Below are 23,239 nucleotides of genomic sequence, written 5' to 3'. Positions count from 1 at the left end.
ATTTTATCCAGAAAGAAAAATTCAGAAATCATATGATTCTCTCAATAGATGCAGAAAAAGCATTTGACAAAATACAGCATCCTTTCTTGATTAAAACCCTTCAGAGTGTAGGGATAGAGGGTACATTCCTCAAACTCATAAAAACTATCTATGAAGAGCCTACAGTAAATATCATTCTCAATGGGGAAAAGCTGGAAGCCTTTCCCTTAAGATCAGGAACACGATAAGGATGCCCACTCTCCCCACTATTATTCAACATAGTACTAGAAGTCCTTGCAACAGCAATCACACAACAAAAAGGGATAAAATGTATCCAGATCGGCAAAGAAGTCAAAATGTCTCTCTTCACAGATGACATGATACTCTATATGGAAAACCCAAAAGAAGCCACGCCCAAGCTATTAGAAGTTATAGAGCAATTCAGTAATGTGGTGGGATACAAAATCAATGCTCAGAAATCAGCTGCATTTCTATACACAAATAATGAGACTGAAGAAAGAGAAATTAGGGAATCCATCCCATTTACAATAGCACCAAAAACCATACGTTACCTTAGAATTAACTTAACCAGAGACGTAAAGGAACTATATTCTAGAAACTATAAATCACTCTTGAAAGACATTGAAGAAGACACAAAAAGATGGAAACATATTCCATGCTCATGGATCGGGAGAATTAACATAGTTAAAATGTCCATGCTACCCAGAGCAATCTACACTTTCAATGCTATCCTGATCAAAATACCGATGACATTTTTCAAAGAACTGGAACAAACAGTCCTTAAATTTGTATGGAAATAGAAAAGGCCCCGAATCGCCAAGGAACTGTTGAAAAGGAAAAACAAAGCTGGGGGCATCACAATGCCAGATTTCGAGCTGTACCACAAAGCTGTGATCACAAAGACAGCATGGTACTGGCACAAAAACAGACACATTGACCAATGGAACAGAATAGAGAACCTAGAAATGGACCCTCGGCTCTTTGGGCAACTGATCTTTGATAAATCAGGAAAAAACATCCGGTGGAAAAAAGACAGTCTCTTCAATAAATGGTGCTGGGAAAATTGGACAGCTACATGCAAAAGAATGAAACTTGACCACTCTCTCGCACGATACACAAAGATAACCTCCAAATGGATGAATGACCTCGATGTAAGACAGGAATCCATCAAAATTCTAGAGGAGAACATAGGCAGCAACCTCTATGATATCGGCCAAAGCAACCTTTTTCATGACACATCTCCAAAGGCAAGAGAAACAAGATAAAATGAACTTGTGGGACTTCATCAAGATTAAAATCTTCTGCACAGCCAAGGAAACAGTCAAAAAAACTAAGAGGCAGCCCACGGAATGGGAGAATATATTTGCAAATGATACTACAGATAAAAGACTGGTATCCAAGATCCAGAAAGAACTTCTCAAATTCAGTACGCGATATACAAATGAACAAATTATAAAATGGGCAGAAGATATGAACAGACACTTTTCCAATGAAGCCATACAAATGGCTAACAGACACATGAAAAAATGTTCAAAATCATTAGCCATCAGGGAAATTCAAATCAAAACCACACTAAGATACCACCTTACACCAGTTAGAATGGCAAAAATTGACAAGGCAAGAAACAGCAATTGCTGGAGAGGATGTGGAGAAAGGGGATCCCTCCTACATTGTTGGTGGGAATGCAAGTTGATACAGCCACTCTGGAATACAGTTTGGAGGTCCCTTAAAAAGTTAAAAATTGAGCTACCCTATGACCCAGCCATTCCACTACGGGATATTTACCCCAAGGATACAGACGTAGTGAAGAGAAGGGCCATATGCACCCCAATGTTCATAGCAGCATTGTCCACAATAGCTATTCGTGGAAAGAGCCAAGATGCCCTTCAACAGATGACTGGATTAAGAAGTTGTGGTCCATATATACAATGGAATATTACTCAGCTATCAGAAAGAACGAGTTCTCAACTTTTGCTGCAACATGGGTGGCACTGGAGGAGATAATGCTAAGTGAAATAAGTCAAGCAGAGAAAGACAATTATCATATGATTTCTCTCATCTATGGAACATAAGAACTAGGAAGATCGGTAGGGGAAGAAAGGGATAAAGAAAGGGGGGTAATCAGAAGGGGGAATGAAGCATGAGAGACTATGGACTATGAGAAACAAACTGAGGGCTTCAGAGGGGAGGGGCTGGGGGAATGGGATAGGCTGGTGATGGTAGTAAGGAGGGCACATATTGCATGGTGCACTGGGTGTTATACGCAACTAATGAATCACGGAACTTTACATCAGAAACCAGGGATGTACTGTATGGTGACTAACATAATAAAATAAAAAGAAAAAAAAAGCAGTATGTTATAGGTTGTCATATATATTACAGAAGCAATGAAACATGGATCTAAAGATAAATGATCAATTGTTAGGTCCTTATAAATCAAAAAGAAATAAAATATAAGAATATTAAGTTAAATAATAATTTGCTCAGAAATAGGTATTTAAAAGGTATTATCTTTAATTTTGATGTGGTGGGAATTACGCTTTCAACATACCTGAAGTACGTATGCATATATATATATATATATATATATATACACATACACACACATATACACACACATACCTACATTAATTATATATATATATATACACACAGACATGCTAAACATGCTAAACATATATATATATAAACATTATATATATATATATATACACACAGACATGCTAAACGCTTTCAACATACCTGAAGTATGTATGCATATATATATATATATATATATATATATATATATATATATACACACACACACATATACACACACATACCTACATTAATTATATATATATATATATATACACACACACACAGACATGCTAAACATGCTCAATTTAGGAAGTCTGTAAAATACTGGAAAGTTTAACACCCACTCAAATAACCATAATAAGACCAACTCATAATGATACCACTACAGGCAACATTACTAATAAACTCGAGGTGTTTTTGAATTTCTTGCAGCTCTGACTCTCTATAAATGGTGCTAAGCATGACCTTTGGAATCTATTCAGCTCTTATACTTATTGACTGTGTTATACTGGGTAAGTCATTTAACCACTGAATATTTAAGACTGAATTCTTATTGGACAAATGGAGAAGGTAAATGTGGTAATATGCTAATCTATGAAGCCATATATGTGAAGCTTAGCTGTTGTAGCTATGATACTGAAGATGGGGATGATAACAAAGATGATGATGATGATGATGAATTCTGCCCCAAGTAACAAAGTTGGGGGAAAAAAAACCTCATAAACCAACAAAATTATTGCTATAGGCATAAATCAAATGCACAGAATATCTATATGGTAACTATTTTATTCAGTTAAAGTCCTTGGACATGAGTTAGAATAAATTAAAATATACTGGCAAGTGGGGTTAAACAAAATAAATAAATAAATTATATTAAATGAAATCAAATTAAATGTTGGAAATAAATCTTAGGATTGCTCTCCTGAAAGCCCAAGACATTTGGATATGAAATTCATCTTGTACTCTACTGCTCCTATTCTGTTCTTATAAGTACAGGGTTCCCTCTACACTGGGAAAAAACTGCTGAAGGTTTTAGTTGTATTTATTGCTTGGCCAGAAATAATCTAAGGTCTCCATTTAGTGTGGGAGGGATAACCAAATCTAGGTCAGTGTTGTTGGTGAAAGTAGAACACAAGGAAGAAGGGGAAAGAGGAAGGAGAAGGCATGGAGGAAGGGGAAAATAGAAGAGATGGTAAAGAAAATGGGTTTGGAGGAAGGAGAGAATGGACAGAGAGCATGCTGGGAAGGAAAGGGGAAGAAATAATAATAAAAAGGCAGTAATAATTTTGTGAATGAAAGAGCTTTGTATCTTTAATTAATTAATATCCAATTAATATTTCATTAAAATTTGATTTCTTATGAAAATTCTTTTATACGAGTGGATATTTATGTCGGTTGTACACATGACTTAAAGCAACATCTTGGAGTGCAGTGGTTTTCACACTGTATTCCATAAAATTCTATCACTGCAGATGTGCAACATGACTTCACATGGTGGCTTTATGGGAGGCTATGAAAATCTGAATAAGAGCAGGTTCTTTATTATCACTCTAAGGTACAGAAATTTGTTAATTCCTTTGTGTATATTCAACTTGAAAAAACACAGTTGGTGGAGAGCAAAAAAAGTGAAAATCACGGAAAGAAGGAAAATTGGAATTTTTAAAGCAATATAAAAGCTCATCATTTTTAAAAATCATAGCATCGTTGAAGACATATAATACATGATTTGGCCCCCTTGCATGTGGTGACATAAGTTGAATAAGGTATAATACTCACTTTTGTGGAGATAGAATTAAATATGACTCCATATGAATCCGGTAACCCTTTTTTTCAGAAATGCATATTTTAAAAAACTATCATGCATAGTTATTATTGCTATACATGTATGCTTCAAAAAATGTCTTTTAAAAAAAGATTTTATTTATTTGTCAGAGAGAGAGAGAGCACAGGCAGGGGGAAGGGCAGAGGCAGAGGGAGAAATAGGCTCCCTGCTGAGCAGGGACACTCCCCCAACACCCTCCCCCCCCCCGCCCCCCACCACGGGACTTGATCCCAGGACTCTGGGATGATGACACAAGCTGAAGGCGGATGCTTAACCGACTGAGCCACCCAGGCGTCCCTCAAAAAGTGTCTTGAATGTAAAAGGATGTGAGAATTTTTTCATAGCTAATTAGTTGTACTGCCTACCAGATAAACAAACAAACAAACTAACTAACAAACAAACATAAGTTCCAGTCCTTAAAAAAGTATGTAGCTAGGCATGCTGGCCCAGTATTGACTTCACGGAAGTCACCTCCCTTCAATGTTTCAGAGCATCACCAATTCTAGCACTGATATCAAACTGCCTTTCTGCCAGGGTATGTGTTTTCTCACTCCTCCAAAACATGCAGAAGTATTTCTCAGTAACTAGACTGTTACCTTCCTAAGAAAGCAACTTGCTAGATGCAGCTTGAATTAATGCCCCAGGCTGAGTTGTACACTTTTTCCTTTGTGTTTTATTAGTATCCTCATAATAGTTGTATAACTAGTCACAGTTTACTGTGATGACCTGATAGCTATAAGAGACTACTGTTTTTATCTTATTATTTTTTTTGTGTGAAGATACTTGGCACTTATGCAACCTTAATGTTTTTGTGTGACCCCTGCTACTTTCATTTTTAATATAACCTTTTTTATATAATTTAATATACTAGATTGGGCTCAGAAAGGGGGATAATTTAGTTATACCTGGGAGGTTTAGTTATACCTAGGGATAATTTAGTTATACCTAGGGAGGTTTGGGATCCTATATTCCTGCACTGTATTTGAAGATGTATTTCAAAGTAATTACAGTACTCTAAGATTCCAAGGGTGAGTGAGTACATTCTGAAAGTGTTAATGTAACACTCTAAGTCCTAAACTGTTCCCACTTCATAGGTCTTATCACAGAAAGGAGTTTGCAAAATGTGATTATTTAGCTTTATGTGTCAACATGGCTAGGCTACAGTATCCAGCTATTTAAATCAAATACTAATCTAGGTGCTGCTGTGAAAGCATTTTTTTTTGCTGTAGTTAACATCTACAATCAGTTGATTTTAAGTAGTCTACCCTTCATAACATGGATGGACTTTATCCAATCGGTTGAAAGGCCTTTAGAGCAAAAACTAAAGGTTTTTCAAAGAAGAAATTCTGCCTTAAGACTGCAGGCACAAATCCTGCCTTGCTTTCAAATCATGAGGTTCTAGTCTGCTGACTTGCCCTCCACAGATTTTGAACTTGCTTGCCCCCACAATCAGATGAACCAATTTAAGTGAAAAAAAAAACACACACACACACGCACACGCACACACACACACACACAGAGCTGACCCTTGAACAACACAGGTTTAAACTGGGTGGGTCCACTTATACAAAGATTTTCAATAAATATGGTACTGTAATGTAAATGTATTGTCTCTTCCTGCTTTTTCTTTTCTTTTTGGCTTATTTTATTTTAAGAATACAGCATATAATACATACAAAATATGTGTTAATCAACTTTATGCTATTGGTAAGCCCTCTGGTCAAGAGTAGGCTATTAGTAGCTATGTTTTTGGGCAGCAGAAAGTTGTATGTGGAATTTTGACTGTTTTTTTTTTTTAATATTTTATTTCTTTATTTGACAGAGACAGCCAGCGAGAGAGGGAACACAAGCAGGGGAAGTGGGAGAGGAAGAATCAGGCTTCCAGTGGAAGAGCCTGATGTGGGGCTCGATCCCAGAACTCTGGGATCACGTCCTGAGCCGAAGGCAGACGCTTAACGACTGCGCCACCCAGGCGCCCCCAGAATTTTGACTGTTAACCCCTAACCTCCACACTGTTCAAGTGTCAACTCTGTGTGTGTGTGTGTGTGTGTGTGTGTGTGTGTGTGTGTATTTTTTCTCCTCTCTGGAGAACCCTGATACATACAGAATAATGAGTTACAAAGAATAAAAGAAACAAACAAATAAAAAAAAACAGGTAGTATAATAAATGTTAATGTTTTCAGCTTCAGTACAAAGTGAAAAAAATATAAAACTAATGTTCTGATAATAGCATTAAATATTCAAGATACAAACTTTTAATACATAATGCTTTGGTTGATTCCATGTAATGCTTATATATAAAAAATGTAAATGTGAAATAAGATAACAAATTACCACCTTATATTTTATGTTTGAAATTATGAAAGCATGAAAACAAAGAACATAAAGCAAACATAACATTTCTCAATTTTAAACCTTGCAGTGTTTAAGCTGCTAGATGTAATATTTGGTAGTAATAATTTAACACATTGCACTATGCTTACATTTAGATGTCATGAAGTAAACCTTCCAAATGCAATGCAGAAAAAAAGCATTATTATGCCCTAAAATTATGTAAATGAACAATATAGCATTTGGTTTTTTTAACTGTTTATTACACCATACTATTATTCAGAACACTCTTGATTTTTTTTTTCTCAAAGGAGACAGAAAGGGAGGGGTGGAGGAGGGGGAGGAAGAGGTGCACAATGGGGAGGAGAAAAGGAAGAGGGGGAAGAGGAGGAAGAGAAGAGAAATGTATTTTTCTTTGATTAATAGACTATTTTCAATATCTAAGTGTCCTTGGGGATTACATCATGTATTTATAAAAAAAAATTACATTTTCCCCACCCACTTTTGACAGGAATCGTATGTTTCTATTTTTTAATTCACATTGCATTCCCCCAAACTGTAATGCATTTCTATGATTGTTTCTGACAGACTCTGGCCTGTTACTCAATTATCTGCACATAACTGATGACTTTCACACAAATGCTAAGCCTCAAAGATTTGAAAACAAATCCTGGCCAACGTAGGAAATGTGTCATAATTCTTAGCCTCATGGTAGGTTTACTTCAGATTTGGAATGGGGAATATTTGTGTACAGCCTTGTGCGTCCCCATGCTACTCAGTCATCCGCCTGCTCCTATTCTTTACCATATTGTCCCAAAGCAAAAAACTAGGCTTCTGCCAAATTTTCCATATATAGTTTCAGTTTTTTGCTAGGTAGAAATTTCTGTCAGAACCTCAAACCCCTAGAATAGTGCCCTTGGTGAGTAATACATTGCTTACCAAGCTAAATAAACTCTTTCTCTAGGAAACTGTATTTTCTCCCTGTTTTCCAGATTAACTGACCTTCTCCATGCTTTCAATGGATTAATTTTTTTAGAATTATCGGGTAGCTAACTATATTCTTCAAGGATCCGAGGAAGTAACAACTTAGCCCAACCAATCCTATCCAGTATCATCTTTGTTATTCCTCCCCACATGTTGTTGTTGGGGCCCTAGCATACCTGAAGCCTAAGTCAAACTGAATAATAAAAGTATGCTTTCAATTAACACTTGAATGCACAGAAACTTCAGAGATTATAAGCATAATAGAATATACACTATAAAGTAAAAATTATATAGACAATGATAATTTCAAGAAAGGCTTCCTATTCCTCTAAAGTTGGTAACTGTTACTTAACTAACTAGAATATTTATCTTAAAGGTTAGTTTCTATTGGATATTGACTTAAATAACTGTATCACTTACGTCACTAGTTAATAAAAGCCTAATAAAATGCCAGTGATGTATGAAAAAGACCCTGCAAAAATGGATTGTTTGAAAACACAAGAAAATTGTTTAATGTCAGTTTCATTGTTTCTGAGGAACTTCTAAGTGAGGAAACAGAACAGTCACTGTAAAAGAATATGTGCCCAGTGTCAAAGAAATTTTGTAGTTTTGTACATAATATGAGTAATCCATAAGAACAGGAATTTCTCTATAGCTGCTAGCTAAATAGTTTTTCTCAATTTCTAAACTTCTGTCAAGTATGTGGAAGGTAAATGCAATATTCATGATTTTCTAAACCAGCCACTTTTGAAATTACACTTTATTGAAAAGTTAAAATACAAAGCCTGGTTAAAACCGTTGTGCCAGATGAATTTCTACCTTGGCATGATAAGTCAACAACTATGGCCACATTATACTTTGTCAACCACTCTGTACAGTGAGGTGTTTATTAACGTGTGTAATTAATATAAATGACTAAATAAACTTCGCTAGGCAAGAAACATCGTAATGAACAGTAGTGAATATCAGTAATTTTTTTCATGGACTTCACTGCCACTTCATCTTCTATGATTAGATTGGCCTTACTATTATAAGACAGCACATGAACAAACAAACTATAAATTACAGATTAAGGTATGTGTTTCACACACTTTATGGTCAGCATTCTCTCTTTCCTCATGGAATCCTATACAAAGCAATGGCTTGTACAGAACGTAGGGTCCTACTCATATGTTTTGTATTAATTAGGATATTGGTTTGCTTACTTCACTAGAGGCTAAACAGAAATCTGACCTGGTAAGGCAGTTCAGAAAAATAACAGGGTCATGTAAGATCCCATAAGGGCTCAGGCTCCTCTCTCTTAACTATAGGATGTCCAGCACTCATGGTAGGTACTCAATAAATATTTTGAGTGAATGATTGAATGAATGACATAATCTATGTATTTGCTCTTCCTCTCAAATAAACCCTTTCTCCTACACACACACACACACACACACACACACAATGGTAAAACAGGACAGATTTTAATTTAAACAAAGACTACCAAGCTCTGGCAGTGATATAACACAATAAATTGATGACATCATTTTTTATTTTACCCAATTCTTAGTTTCAATAGGTAAATAGCTGCATGCACTAGAACTTCTTGTGACTGACAGTCTCTGTTTTCCTAGAATACATTGTGGGATGTAATTTTTATTGTAGATGACATGACCCATATCTATCTACTTGTTAAGGCATATGCTTCCAAAAGAAAGAATTTTATAAAATGCCTATTATCAGGATCAAGGATTTATTCAATCTGTTGTTTTTCATGTATAAGCAGGGAAATATGGAAATAATAGGAACTGGCTAGACAGTTTTTGAAAAAAAAAAAAAAACTAAAACAAGTTATCATCTTTGAATCACTAGACCAATAGTACTGTTTCAAGTTTTATAGAAATGATACTCCTTTAAAAATGGACATGATAGGGGTGCCTGGGTGACACAGTCAGTTAAGCAGCCGACTCTTGGTTTCGGCTCAGGTCGTGATCTCAGGGTTGTAAGGTCAAGCCCCGTGATGGGCTCTGTGTTCAGCACGGAGTCTGCTTAAGATTCTCTCTCACTCTCTCTCTGCCCCTCTCCACCCTCAAAAAAATAAATCTTTTAAAAAACGGACATGATACTCCATACTATTGGGGCCTTCTTGTTATCATATATATAAATCATGTTTATACCTCTTATATGTATTTATATTACACATAAACTATGTTTTTACTTCTTATAATATATAAAAGTATTAAGGTAGGATACCTGTAGACAACTCAAAAATATAAAATATAAAAATATTTTTTGAGATAGGAACATCTTATTAAATCAAAGGCCTTCATCTCCAACATCTTATAGGAAAAGAAATTTTATATAAATTTTATAGTTTTCCAGACTGCTAAATAATGAATTTCCTAATCAATTTCTTTGGATGAGTTTTGGGTTTAACTACAGAAGATCTACAATCTATATTTCTAATGTGACTTTGCATGAAGTCCATTAGCCGTAATTTAGTAAACTAAGAAAGAATCTCTATGGATTCAGAAAAATGTTAAATAGGCATTCAATGATGCTCCTCAAGTTAAATGCAAATTATTGAATACATTGATTACCAAATAACTCTAAGAGTTATGTCAGAAATCTCCTGAGAAATATTCAGGTTTAATTTTTACTAAAGTCATCAGGTTATAGGAAAGGGTCATGTTTAAGGAAATACTATGGGTAATCAACATTTATTTTCAGAGAAATTTGACACTCTAAACAGGTATGTTAAAAATTATAATTCTTCCTCTTTTATTCATTATTAATGCTTTAAATCAGTAGTTCTTAATGAGAGGTAATTTTGTACTCTCCCTTCCCCCTCCCCAACAAGGAGACATTTGGCCAAGTCTTAAAGAGATTTTGTCATGACTCAAGAATTGCTACTGACATCTAGTGGGAAGAGGCCGGGGATGTTCCTAAACATCTATGAGGCAAAAACAACCCCTCATAGCAAAAATGATCTGGCCCCGAATACCAAGAGTACAGAGGTTGTTATTCAATAACGTGTTGAAACTTCATGTTAAAATTTCACTACTAAGTAAATAATCCCACACTTTGACATGTACAGCTGAATTTGAAGACCATTCAGGATAAAGAAAAAAATCTTAAAAGCTAAGTAAAAAGAGACAAAAGTAAGATTAACAGTAGAATTCTCATCAGAAGACACAGATGCTAGAGAAGATACTCAAAACGTACATCAAAACAAAAATAGAAATCTGTTAAACTAGAATTCTGTGTCAAGAAAACATTTCAGATATAAAATTGTTATAAGGTCACCACTCACATTTCTTCACTGAAAATCAAGTTAATGAAGAATGTTCTTAGGTAAGAAGAGTAAACTTAGAAGAATGTTAGAATGCCAAGGAAAGAAACTGATAAATAGGTAGACAAACAGCATCAACAATTGATTTATAAAATTCATAAAACCAAAACTGATGTTTTGTGTTAAAAAGTGGAAAACGGACTCCTATAATTCATTGTTATGAAACATTCATATCGCAATTAAAGTATTTTATTTATATTGTTCCTAAAGAAGACTGAGATTTAATACATTAACTCAGTTATAAAAGTCTTGACTTAGATATGTTTAATATTTTTAAGGCAGCAGTTTTCAAATTAAACATGGCAGCTTGGATATACATAGTTACTAATGCTATTTCACAAAATCACCCAAAAAATGTCAGTAAACAAATACAAGGAATGAACCCATAAGAATAAATAAATGTAAAAAAAAAAAAAAAAGAAAAAGATGATAAAGTATTTTTGAATCTGGAAAGCAGATTAAAAATGTAAATTTCTAGTGCAAATCTGCAAATAGTGGCATCAATTAGTAAGACCTGTACACCTTATAACCCCAGAAATATTCAGGAATTGGAAGCACTATATACATTCAAAAATGAGGGTCCATTGTAGCTGAAAATAAGACTGGTTGTACATTTTTACGAGAGAACTATTTTCTCTATCTTCTTCCAATCCTCAAAATAGCAGAATAAACTTTAGTCTCCTGAGAGTATTAACTGGAGAAACTGCAGTTATGGACACCAGGTCTAGTGTGAGATCAAGGGTGATGTTCTGCATTTAATATTAGAGCACAGTCATTCCCCCAACCCTGAACTCTGAAAATACTGTCTGGAAACTTATTATAACCTTAACCTCAGTGCAAACCTACTGAAGATATAGTATCATTCAATATATAGTATTAAAAGATTCTTCTCTGTGGAAAATTATCTGCCTAAATGAAAACATCTGACACTGGGGGTTGATTAAATAAAAAACCTAACTTTCTCCCAGTGAGACTTACCATGTACTCTTTAGCCCATCCCTAAAGAAAGCACACCCACATACAAATTTTGTGTTTATTCTTCAATCTCAAAGCTAAGCCATAGTTTAAAAATGCCAAATATTTAAGAAAAGTTTGATATGAAAAGCAGGGTATATGAGAAATAAAAGGATAAAAGGAATTTAAGATAAAAGGAAAATGTAAGTAATAGAATACATTTTAAAACAATAATTAATAATTCAGACAAAGTGTATGCATATATTAAAAAAGAATATAATGAAATAATAAGGGAACAGAGAATAAAAAGAGGCCTTGGAAATTATATATAATTCCAAATATGATGACAAAGAACATAATAAGAATATAATGACAAAACATAATTTTCATAGACATTTGAAAAATAGTGTTGCCAGAAACTCACAGAAAAATGAACAGAAAAAAATCTGTAAAAAAGTAAGGAAAAATATTCTGTAAAGATAGAATCAGTCCAGGAAGGTCAATATACAAAGAAGAGTAGTTCTATGGCTTAACTGGAAAAAATTATAAAAGATCAAAATGGCCAACATAATGTGGTAGTCATTTTGTGATATTAATCTAAAGATACAAATATATTGAGAGAGTGAAGAGAAGAGAAATACTCACAAAGGGTGGTGGCAAGCTGAAAAAGAGCTAAATCCTTATCTTCTAAATTAAATTAAGATGTGATAGATTATATATAGGAAAAATATCAAAAAGTAGCACTACACAGAAGGAATAGGTAACTCATTTCATAAAGTTTATAATAATGAAAACTAGAAAGTATTATGGTATATAAATTAAAGTATTATACAATAGTCAAAGTGAATGAAAAAGTTATGTATATTATCATATAAATACCATGGAAATACTGGGTGAATAAAATTTCATAATAGTCTATCAGTTTCATTTGTTTGCAAGTAAAAATTAAAAAATTCCCAAATCATCTCAATAATAATAAAATCTGTCATTTCATTTTTAAAGAACTTTAGAACTTGTTCAAGATTTTTTTAAAAGATTTTATTTATTTATTTGAGAGACAGAAAGAGAGAGATTGAGAGAACGAGTGGGGGAGGGGCAGAGGGAGAAGCAGACTCTCTGCAGAGCAGGGAGCCCTACATGGGACTTGAACCCAGGACCCTAGGATCACGACCCGAGCTGAAGGCAGCCGCTTAACTGACTGAGCCACCCAGGTGCCCAAGATTTTTAATTAAGTCAGTAATTCAATGATATTGGTAGGTCCCAATTCTTTCCACCACAATTCTTTGTTAGTTTTAAGAGATAGCTTCACTTTTAGGCTAGTAACAGATTAAATATGGAAATCTCAGGCATTATGACAGATTTGACAGAATCAGGTGACAAGACAGAATGTCTTCATGTTTTTCTTAGTAGAGAAAAATATTTTCTGAAAGGTCACCCAGGAAACTCTCCTATCTTATTGGTACCAATTAAATCACATGCTGTAGTGATATGGAAAGATTCAGAGCTGATAAAAAAAAATTAGTAGAGCACAATGAGCTTGAGAAAACAAAATAAATGTCTATGAGTGTATATATATATATATACATATATATATATACACACACATATGTGTGTATAATACATATATATATACACGTGTGTGAACAGTCATACAGATATATACATCTGTATCATAAAAATGCATGACATATGCAAACTACAGGATAATTTACAAAGAGAAGGGAGGATAATAGGCTGTCAAAGAGGACACAAGGTAGACCTCAGTTGTGTGTATTGCACTTCACTGATTTAAGAAGATTTTCTAAATCTGAAATAGATATAAAAAAGTTAAGATATAATAAATATCATCTATGCATAATGAGTAATCTTCTATGCATTTTATCTATGGTTGATACAGTAAATACTAGAACACGCGGAAATATGAAGGAATGCCTGTATATCAGAATGTTTAGAAGGTTAAAAAAGCACACAGGAAAAATATTATATAAAATAATACCATTACATAAAGATAGCCAGAATAATAGTCTATCACATCCTAAAATTTTGAAAATTCCAAAGTAATGATCATTTGTTGTGCCACATAAGTATATAACTTTTAATCATTAAGATGATTCCAGTTTGGGGTGCCTGGGCAGCTCAGTCTGTGGAGCCTCTGACTTGGTTTTGGCTCAGGTCATGATCTCAGGGTCCTGGGATGGAGCCCCACTGTGCTGCTTGAAAGATTCTCTCCCTCTGCCCCTCCCCCAACTCATGCACCCACCCTCTTACTCTCTAAAATAAATAAATAAATCTTTTTTGTAAAAGATTATTCCAGTTCAGTAACTAATAAGAATATAATGGAACCAATCCCACTGGAACGTAAATTGGTACAGCTATTTTGAAACCAGTTTGGAGGTTCCTCAAAAAAACTAAAATCAGAACTGCTATATGATATAGCAATTTCCAACCAAAAGAAATGAAATCAGTACCTCAAAGAGGTATCTTGTGCTTCCATGTTAACTTCAACATTAGTCACAATATCAAATATATGAAAACAATCTGGAAAATATAGTATCTGGAACTATTATATTATGTGATAAATTTGTTACAAACATCTCAATATCTTAAAAATAAAATTTTTATAAGAAAACACAAACTTCACCTTAACCTCATGAGAACGACCTATTTCAAAGACTGTGTAAAAAACTTGACAAATCTTCTTCTCCCCAAAACAACAGTGTAATTTGACAAAATTGTCAAGAATGACCATTTAAATCACCTACACTAAAGATGCATTGGGCAAAGTCAAAAGTTACCCTATAAAGACCATACACCCCCAGTGGTGCAGAACGTGTGCACCTGTGCAAGGCCACACATTATCAGGAGTGACGAGAGCAGAAATGTGTAAGCTACTGGTCCCTGACTGAAAGTGGAACATGATTGTTAACTTCCTAAATCATGACCAAATGGAATTTATCCCAAGAATACAAGGTTGGGTTAACATCAGAAAATGAATTAATGTTACATTCTACATCAAAAGAGGACAGAAAAACACTCCAAAATCATCTCACTGGATGAAGAAACATTTGACGAAATCTAATACTTATTTATAATACAAATTCTCAATAAACTAGGAATAGAAATATGAAAATATAACATGGGAAAATGGGAAAAAATGAGAGCTAACATCAAATTTAGTGTGAGAGACTAAATACATTATTCCTAAAATCAGGATAAAGGCAAGATTATCTACCCTCATCATTTTTATTCAGCATCATACTGAAGGACCTAGGAAAATAAAGAAAACAAGGTAAGTAAGGAAAATAAATAAGTGGAACCTGAATTGGAGAAGAATAAAACACTGATTTTTACCCCCAAATTATATGATTTTGTAGAAGAGTACCAAAAATAGCTATTTAACCCATTCTATGGTGGTAGAGGCAGGGCTTCCAACCATAAATGTTTTACTAGAGGAAATGGCACCTGAGCTTAATAGTAAACCATGAGTAGTATTTTCAGTTTAAGAGGTTTTTGGAAGAGAAATTGAGAGAGAGAGAGAGAGAGAGAGAGAGAGAGAGAGAGAGAATTGAGAACATGGTATGTGTGAGAAATCCCTAGCTCTTCAATGTTGCCAAAGTGAACAGTGTAAGGTAAGAATGATTAGAAAGATCAACAGAAGCCAAATAAAGGATGGATATTTACCTATGTACCATGGTTGATGGAAATTATTACAGTTTTCTGAAACATGTGGTGTCATTTGCATTAAAAAATTCACTTGGTGATTTCTGGAGGATAAATTTGAGAAAGACACTACTGGCAACACAAAGATAATGTAGCTAGGTGACACAGAACTTCTGACAATGAATGGTGGGGACTTCAATCATGACTTTAATAATAGAGATGGAGAAGAGGAAATATTTCCTCAGACACGTAGAAGGTAATATCAGCAGAGCTTTATGATTAATGGGTTTGGATAGATGAGAAAAAGAAGACACTGATGCTTTAAGCTTGGGTGACAAGGTAAAAGTTGTCTCACTATAGAAGAAAACACTGGTTTGGAAAAGGATGGATCAAGATGACACCTTCTATCTGAGATGTGTTAAGTTTAAAATGCCTATCAGTCAAAGTACCAAGGTATGGTAGAGAGTTAAATATATAGTTTTAAAGATCTTAATAAATCTATGAATAATGTTGTTCTGGAAATTAAATTCTAAGGACGTAAACAGCAAAAACGGTAACTGATACCCATAGTGAAGTCAGAAGTGAAAAGAATAGAGCCAAATATAAAATACTAAGAATTACATATATGGGCATGCAATAGCGCATAAAGAGAGACCAATGCATGAGAAGGAGGAGGAGAAGTAAGTGGGTAGAGAGAAGGGGAGAAGCTGAAGGAGGAAGAGGAGAAGCATAAGAAGGAGAAGAAGAAATGTTTAGATATATGTAAAGATAATCAGAGTGCAGAATTTTAAGAAAGTAGAAATGGTAAATCACCCAATATGGCAAAGAACAAATGGGATTCATTCCATATAATATTAGAAAGTTTACTGCTCAACTTAGTAAGAAGCATTCAAACAGAATGATGAGAGAAGCCATGTGACAATAGTTTTGTGGGGTTTTTTGAAAGATTTTATTTATTTATTTGACACACAGAGAGAGATAGTGAGTAGTGAGAGAGCACAAGCAGGGGGAGCGGCAGTCAGGCGAGGGAAAGGGAGAAGCAGGCTCCCCGGTGAGCAAGGAGCCCCATTGTGGTGGGGGGGGGGAGCTGTATCCCAGGCACCCCCATGTGACAGTTTTAAGACTGAGACTCAAAAAAGAGGAATTGTTCAGAATGAGCTACCGGCACAAGGGATTTAATTTAATAATCAGCTACTAACAACCAATAAATAATCAGTAAGGGATAATCCTAGAAGCAGCCACTGGGCAGATAAGCAAGAGATTTCACAGCTACCTGTGATGTATTTCTTCCTTGAGAATCAGTTACTGTTGTTATCACTGCTGCATTTTTGCTATTAATAGAGGAAAATGCCATTACAGAAGATGAAATAAGGAGCCCACAAATAGAAAAATAATCTGAATGTCAGACAGATATTAATGAATATTAAAAATTATATAAATCAGTTGCAAGTGAAGATCTAATATGTTTTTTAAGTGTTTCTAGTCTTTCAAAAATTATTTTATTATAAACATTTTCTTTTTAGTCACAGATAATTCCTAAATAAATGAGGCATAGTTCAATTTGGGTTTCATTTTCATGGGAAAAAGATAAGGCATTTAATTTGAACACTTTCTTAAATGACAAAAGGAATCATTTTTTTTTTCTAACTCAAGCATGTATATAAATATGTAGGTGTTAATGTAATAAAATACTCTCATCGCAAATAAAGCAATTTGGTGACAGTAATCATTTACAGCAGTCTAAACTATGGATAAAATTTTCTTTAATCTGTTCATCCATAAGATAAATAAACATAACCAATTTAAAGTATAATCACAATGGAATTTGGATTATTGTGATTCTGTTAGCAATATGTTGGTTTACTGCGGATAAAATATCGACTGCATGAAAAGTTATTTCTTTTTGTGTGTTGACACTCTAAATAGAGTGGAAAGAAAAACATAAAAACTTCTACCCAAAAGAAGCTCCTTATTCATGTTTCCATATAGTGTAATTTATTTTGTAAAGCAACAATGATAAAAATAATTGCATCGTTTCCACCCAAACACATAATCACAGTGATTTCCCAAAGGAAAAAGAAAATGCATCTAAAGCAGCTTGGCTATATGTCCTTCTATTTTTTTTTAATATGTTGGTAAATATATAGTATTTTGAATCTTCCAGGTAATTCTTTTCACTCTAACATCTATCTTACTTTGTAAACTTTCACTTTAGGAAATAAGTAAGAGTTATCACTAAATGAAAAGAGGAAAAAGTTGATAAGGATTTCTGAGGGGTGACAAAAAATGTTTTTTTTTTCTTTTATTTAATTAATAATCTCTCCCTACTGAAGATACCCATGATCAAAAAAGAGCAAAACTCCTAAACAGCAAGGCAGTATGTGGTGTGTGGGCTATTTTCCTACTAGCAAATCTTATAAAATGGATCATTTTATTTGCATATCTAAACTATTATGCCTGTATCTAATAGATTAGAATAATAATTTTTCCACAGAATTGCTAGGTCACAATGCAAGGATTCCTGAACTGGGAAGGGACATATTATTGCTGTAGGCCAGTTAAGGGTTATGCAGTTCTGTAAACTTGTGCAAAGTTCACTTCCTATCACAAAACTCCACTCTGCATATATGTACTAGCCTGGCATTTCCTCGGACCTCAATAGGTCTAGTCATGCCCTTGGGAGAGCTGTGTTGTGACAGCTGGAAGGTCATTAGTTGGGGTATAGAATAAGCTGCTGCAGCAACAACAACAACAACAACAAAATCATAGAAAACAATGGGAAAAAAATAAAGAGAATCTTTTTTTCTCACATAGTAGTCCAAAGTTAGGAGGGAATTCCAAGGTTTGCAACATAATTTTGCCATCCTCAGGATGTGCTTCTATCCTTGCATCCAAGACACTGCTCCAGTCTTTGCAATTCCCACCCAAATGGAAGAAAAGAAAAATGCAGGGTTAGGAAGTAAATTATTTTTGAAATTATGTTTAAAGCAACAGTTCATACCAAAATAATAATGCATAGCCTAGCACAATTTCAAAATTAATTTTTCTTTTTTCCCTTCCAAAATTGGACCCATTTTTCAGAGAAGTTACAGTTGCTGGATTGCAGCTGGAAGAGAAGAGAGGAAAGTATTTCTTCTGCTTGCTAACTAGTCTGCCCTTGTTGCTTAGCACTACTCGGTTAATCACCAGAGGAACTCACAAAACAAATACTCACTCTGTTATTCTCGTTGGGATGAGGGGATACACAGATTTCTTTATCCTCAGTAAAAACTCTGGCTTTTGTCTGACCTTTGCATCTCTCCCACAGCCATTCTCTAGGGTCTAGGGGCCTAAGCTTCCCCACCCAGTCCAAGATAGACAACTTCTGCCTGCAAGGTATGCCAGGCCCCTGTTCTTGCTAGCATCATCCTTTAAAGTGCCTTAAAGGAATCTGATCAAGTTCAAATTTAGAGTTACTGAGCTCCTTGGTGATTCTGCATAGGAACATGGTAGTGTAAGTAGAGCAGACTCTAGTGTCCCTTCTTTTCCTGTATCAGGTTCATTTGCAGATTTCAAGGGCTTCCTTCAAACCTGCCCAAATAACTATCCCTTACCTATCCTTCAGGTATAGATATTACACTTATTAGCTCCACCCCAGTCTACTTCTCTGATAAGATGGCACTGGGGAAAGTGGGCTGCACAAGGCCTAAAACCAGACTGGGGGCTTTGGGAGGCAAAGATTTTCAGTGGTTTCCCCAGAAACTGTTGTAAAAAGCAGAGCAAGTCCCTTTGACCCTGAACTTCTTTGCTGCAGAGGAAAGCCAGAGAGAGGTCCTGTCAATACATGGAACTACACTAGGAGCCCCTCCTACTTACTCACAGTAAGTGCTGATACTATGGAACTATAAAGGAGACACACTTAACCAGATGAAAAGGTATGAATGGAACACTGGAGAGAGACATGCGTGTGGGCTTGGTTTTGAAAGATGAGTAAATTTGGGAGAAGGCATCTCTTTTCTATAAACCCCAAACTGGTCAGGATCCATATTCCAGTCTTGGTGGCAATCAATCTTCCAGCCATAATCTACCTTCTCCATTAGAATATTGTTTTGAAATATTTGAATCACTGAGTGTTTAAAAGTTCTTCTTTTTCAGTCATTCTTATTTCTTCAGTTGCTTTTTATTTCTTGGTTTTACTTTACCTTCTATTCAAATTTGCTTAACTTTGATTCTGCTTTTTCTCCTTAGCATAAATATCTTCTTTCTAACTCTGATTCCCACTCTGTTTTTCCCCACCCACATGCCTTCCCATAGCATCAGTTTTCCTTTTAAGGATCTCCATTAACCTTCATTAACATGTGTTATTAAGTGTTAATCATCAACAATTTGAAATAAGGAATCTAAGAAATACAGACAGAGGGAACAGAGGCAGTGGATTGGGTTTTTTTCAACTCTTATGATGATGTCTATCACCCATAATCATCAGTGTGGATACTGTGTGCCAAAACAATAGATTCTCAAATTAATAATAAATACACTCTATTAAAAATAAACACTTTAAGAATATTTAGAGCAAAATTACAAATCTCTGTCTTACCACTCATTGGTTTATATTGTTTACATGCTTGAGTGTCTCCACAGATTGTAAAGACCGTAGGGTCAAATACTGTATCTTATTTACCTTTAAGCTTAACAAAGTGCCTGGTACATAGGTACATGGAGGAGACTAATTATCTGGTATTAGGCTATGTGTTTCTTTAATTTATGTTACCCACCCCCTTTCTTGTCAACAAAATTAAAGTAGCAGTAAGTATATAAACAGTAGCTTTAAGAAAAGGATGATTAAAAAGAACTCTTTACTTTTGAACCTTTTTAAATTCTCTGAAAATTGTTAGTAGAACAAAATCTTGAAAGCCACATAGTATTTTATTTGCCAGAACCAGTTCCTTAAGAAGTAAAGGGGAAACTATGAAAACCCCAGGCCTTCAAAAGGAATATGTAAGTAGCTGAAAGGATTGGAAGAAAAAAAAAAAGGCCTTGAAAATTTGTGAAAGAACAATTTAGTTTTCTCCACAACTAGATATTACCTAGGAGCAGAGATTATAAGTAGCTAATGTCACAGGGACAAAGGAAGACCTGTCCATACACTTCGAGGTGACTTAGATCTCAGTGAAGTCTAGCAAGGAAAGAGTACAACCATGGACTGCCACTTAAATCATCCCTGACCCAGTGCTACATTGTAGGCCTCCTGGAAACCCACATGTCACCTTACAGGATCGGCACGAATTGTGGAGAGATATAAATACCGACTCGTTAATGGGGGCAGTAAAGAGAGTGAGTATAGACTAGCATTGCTGAAGTTAGGAAAATTATTCCATGAGCCAAGTTAGTTCCAGTTATGAGAAATCAGGGTTGCATATGTTTACACATAAAATTTATAGTTTTATTAGTTTTTACCTACAGTGAAACAAAAGTGATGTTTAAATGTTTGGATAATTTCTTACAAACTAAAGTTTGACTCAAGGTTTGACCTCCTATATCTGACACACTCAATCTCCCAAATGCAAATCTCATTTTAACTTACTCTTATGGATCCAGGCTCCAGCCTTCTTTCCCAACATCTAATTGCTATCATTACTAACACTTCCATAGGTTAAAGCCCCTTTATCTGTTTGTCAACCTATTATCAAAATTTTGTCCCAGTTTTCCTTGCACATTTGCATCACTAAGATACATTCAGCTGCAAGCAATAGAAGCCTAATGAACGGAGGCATGACTGCTATAGATTTGGGGGTTTTGTGTTTACTTAATAAGAGGTTTGAAGGTTGATTATGTCAGGGTTAGTTTATCACTTAATACTACTGCCAAGAAACTGGGATCTTTTCAGATTCTAAGTGGATCATGCACAGCTGTTGAGTTTTTAATCATAGATTTTTCTACTCATGATCACAAGGCAGCTGATGTAGCTTCAGACACTTCTCAGGTACAAGGAAGAAGGAAAAAGAATGATGCCAGTGAAGGATTCTATAGCATCTCTGTGTCAAAGTCTGGCAAAGGCTATCCCTGAACTTTCCTATTAGGCTTCTCCTATGTTTCATTGGCCATAAGTAGGTCAAATAATCATCCCTAACTCTCAGGGATGTTGAGGAAAAAAACTACCTTCACAAGGATTATTACATTAGCTTTTTTTTTTTTTTTAATTTATTTATTTTATTTGACAGAGAGAGAGAGAGAGAACATGAGCGGGAGGGGCAGATAGAGTCTTAAGAAGACTCCACACTGAGCACAGAGCCTGATGTGAGGCTTGATCTCAAGACCCTGAGATCACCACCTGAGCCAAAACCAAGAGCCCAATGCTTTTAACCAAACGGCACCATCCAGGCACCCTGCTACATTAGTTTTGGACAGAATCAGAGTTCAATAAGCTCAGACAGCAACAAATTATGTATTCTTCTTGTTTGTGATGAATTCTAAAGATCATGTCTCTAATTTGCCCAACAGAAAGTTATTCATTTTCTTCATTCTAAAAGTCTGCAATTTCAAATAATATTCCAAATGAATTCATACAGTATCTTCATTGTTTAATCATGCAGAGGCATGTTTTTTATCTTTCCAGAATTTAACATGGTTGCCTAAGGAAAATAACTATAAGAAGCCAACTGGAATATGATTATCTCTTTCCCAAACTACCACTATTTGATTCAGAAGTAAATTCTACCAGATCATACCCCTTATCAACACAATACGTCTGGTTTCTGGAGGTGCATTAAAACTTTACAATTCAAATGCATATGAAAATACATGATTCAGATGGTTGCCTACAATTTCAATGAGTCCTGCCTTCTGAGAACTTTTCATCAACAATACCAAAAAAACCCTAATTTTCTCTTGCACTGACAAAAGCCTCTAAAATTCTGAAAATATAATTTTCTGTACTGGTTCAAAATATCATGATAAAAATTATTTTTATTTCACTGTCTTGAAAAACCAGTGCACCAATGTTATCTAATACAGGATGTGTTGTCAATTTAAATGCATGAAAAATCAGATTACACGTGTTCATTATATGTCATATTGTAAAATAATACAAGAAAATGTTACCATTTTTATGTATGTATTGAGAATATAGATAACATACCACCTTAACTTTTTTTTTTTTAATCAATTACCTTTACTAAGTTTTGCTGACAAAGGAAGAAAGATAATCAGATAGTGAATGGTCCAGAGATATTCTTTACCACTTCATAATTTTTTTTTTAAGATCAGCCCATATCCAAATGTATGTGGGAAAGAGATTAAGCAGGCTGGATTGTAACATGGAGAACTTACATTATCAGTGACTGTTTTATTGTATAATTTTTAAAGTGAACAATTTTTAAATAGATCATTTTACTCTTACAGAAGATTAATTCAGAGTCTGAATCATTATAATGATTAGTGAGTTGGAAAGCTCAAATGCCACAGTCAACAATTCAAAGTTAATGTCTGTCCCTCAAAGCTTTTCATTTATTTTCTTAATACCTACAGTTTCATAGCACTTTATTCTTGTGCTTATGTGTTTCATACTTACATGTTTAGATTTGGTCAGATCC

This window comes from Ursus americanus, chromosome 18, assembly GCF_024610735.1.
Source record: "Ursus americanus isolate L20-20 chromosome 18, mUrsAme1.1.p, whole genome shotgun sequence".
Taxonomy (NCBI): Eukaryota; Metazoa; Chordata; class Mammalia; order Carnivora; family Ursidae; genus Ursus; species Ursus americanus.
The sequence above is the reverse complement of the archived record's forward strand: the minus strand, read 5'-3'. Positions refer to the sequence as shown.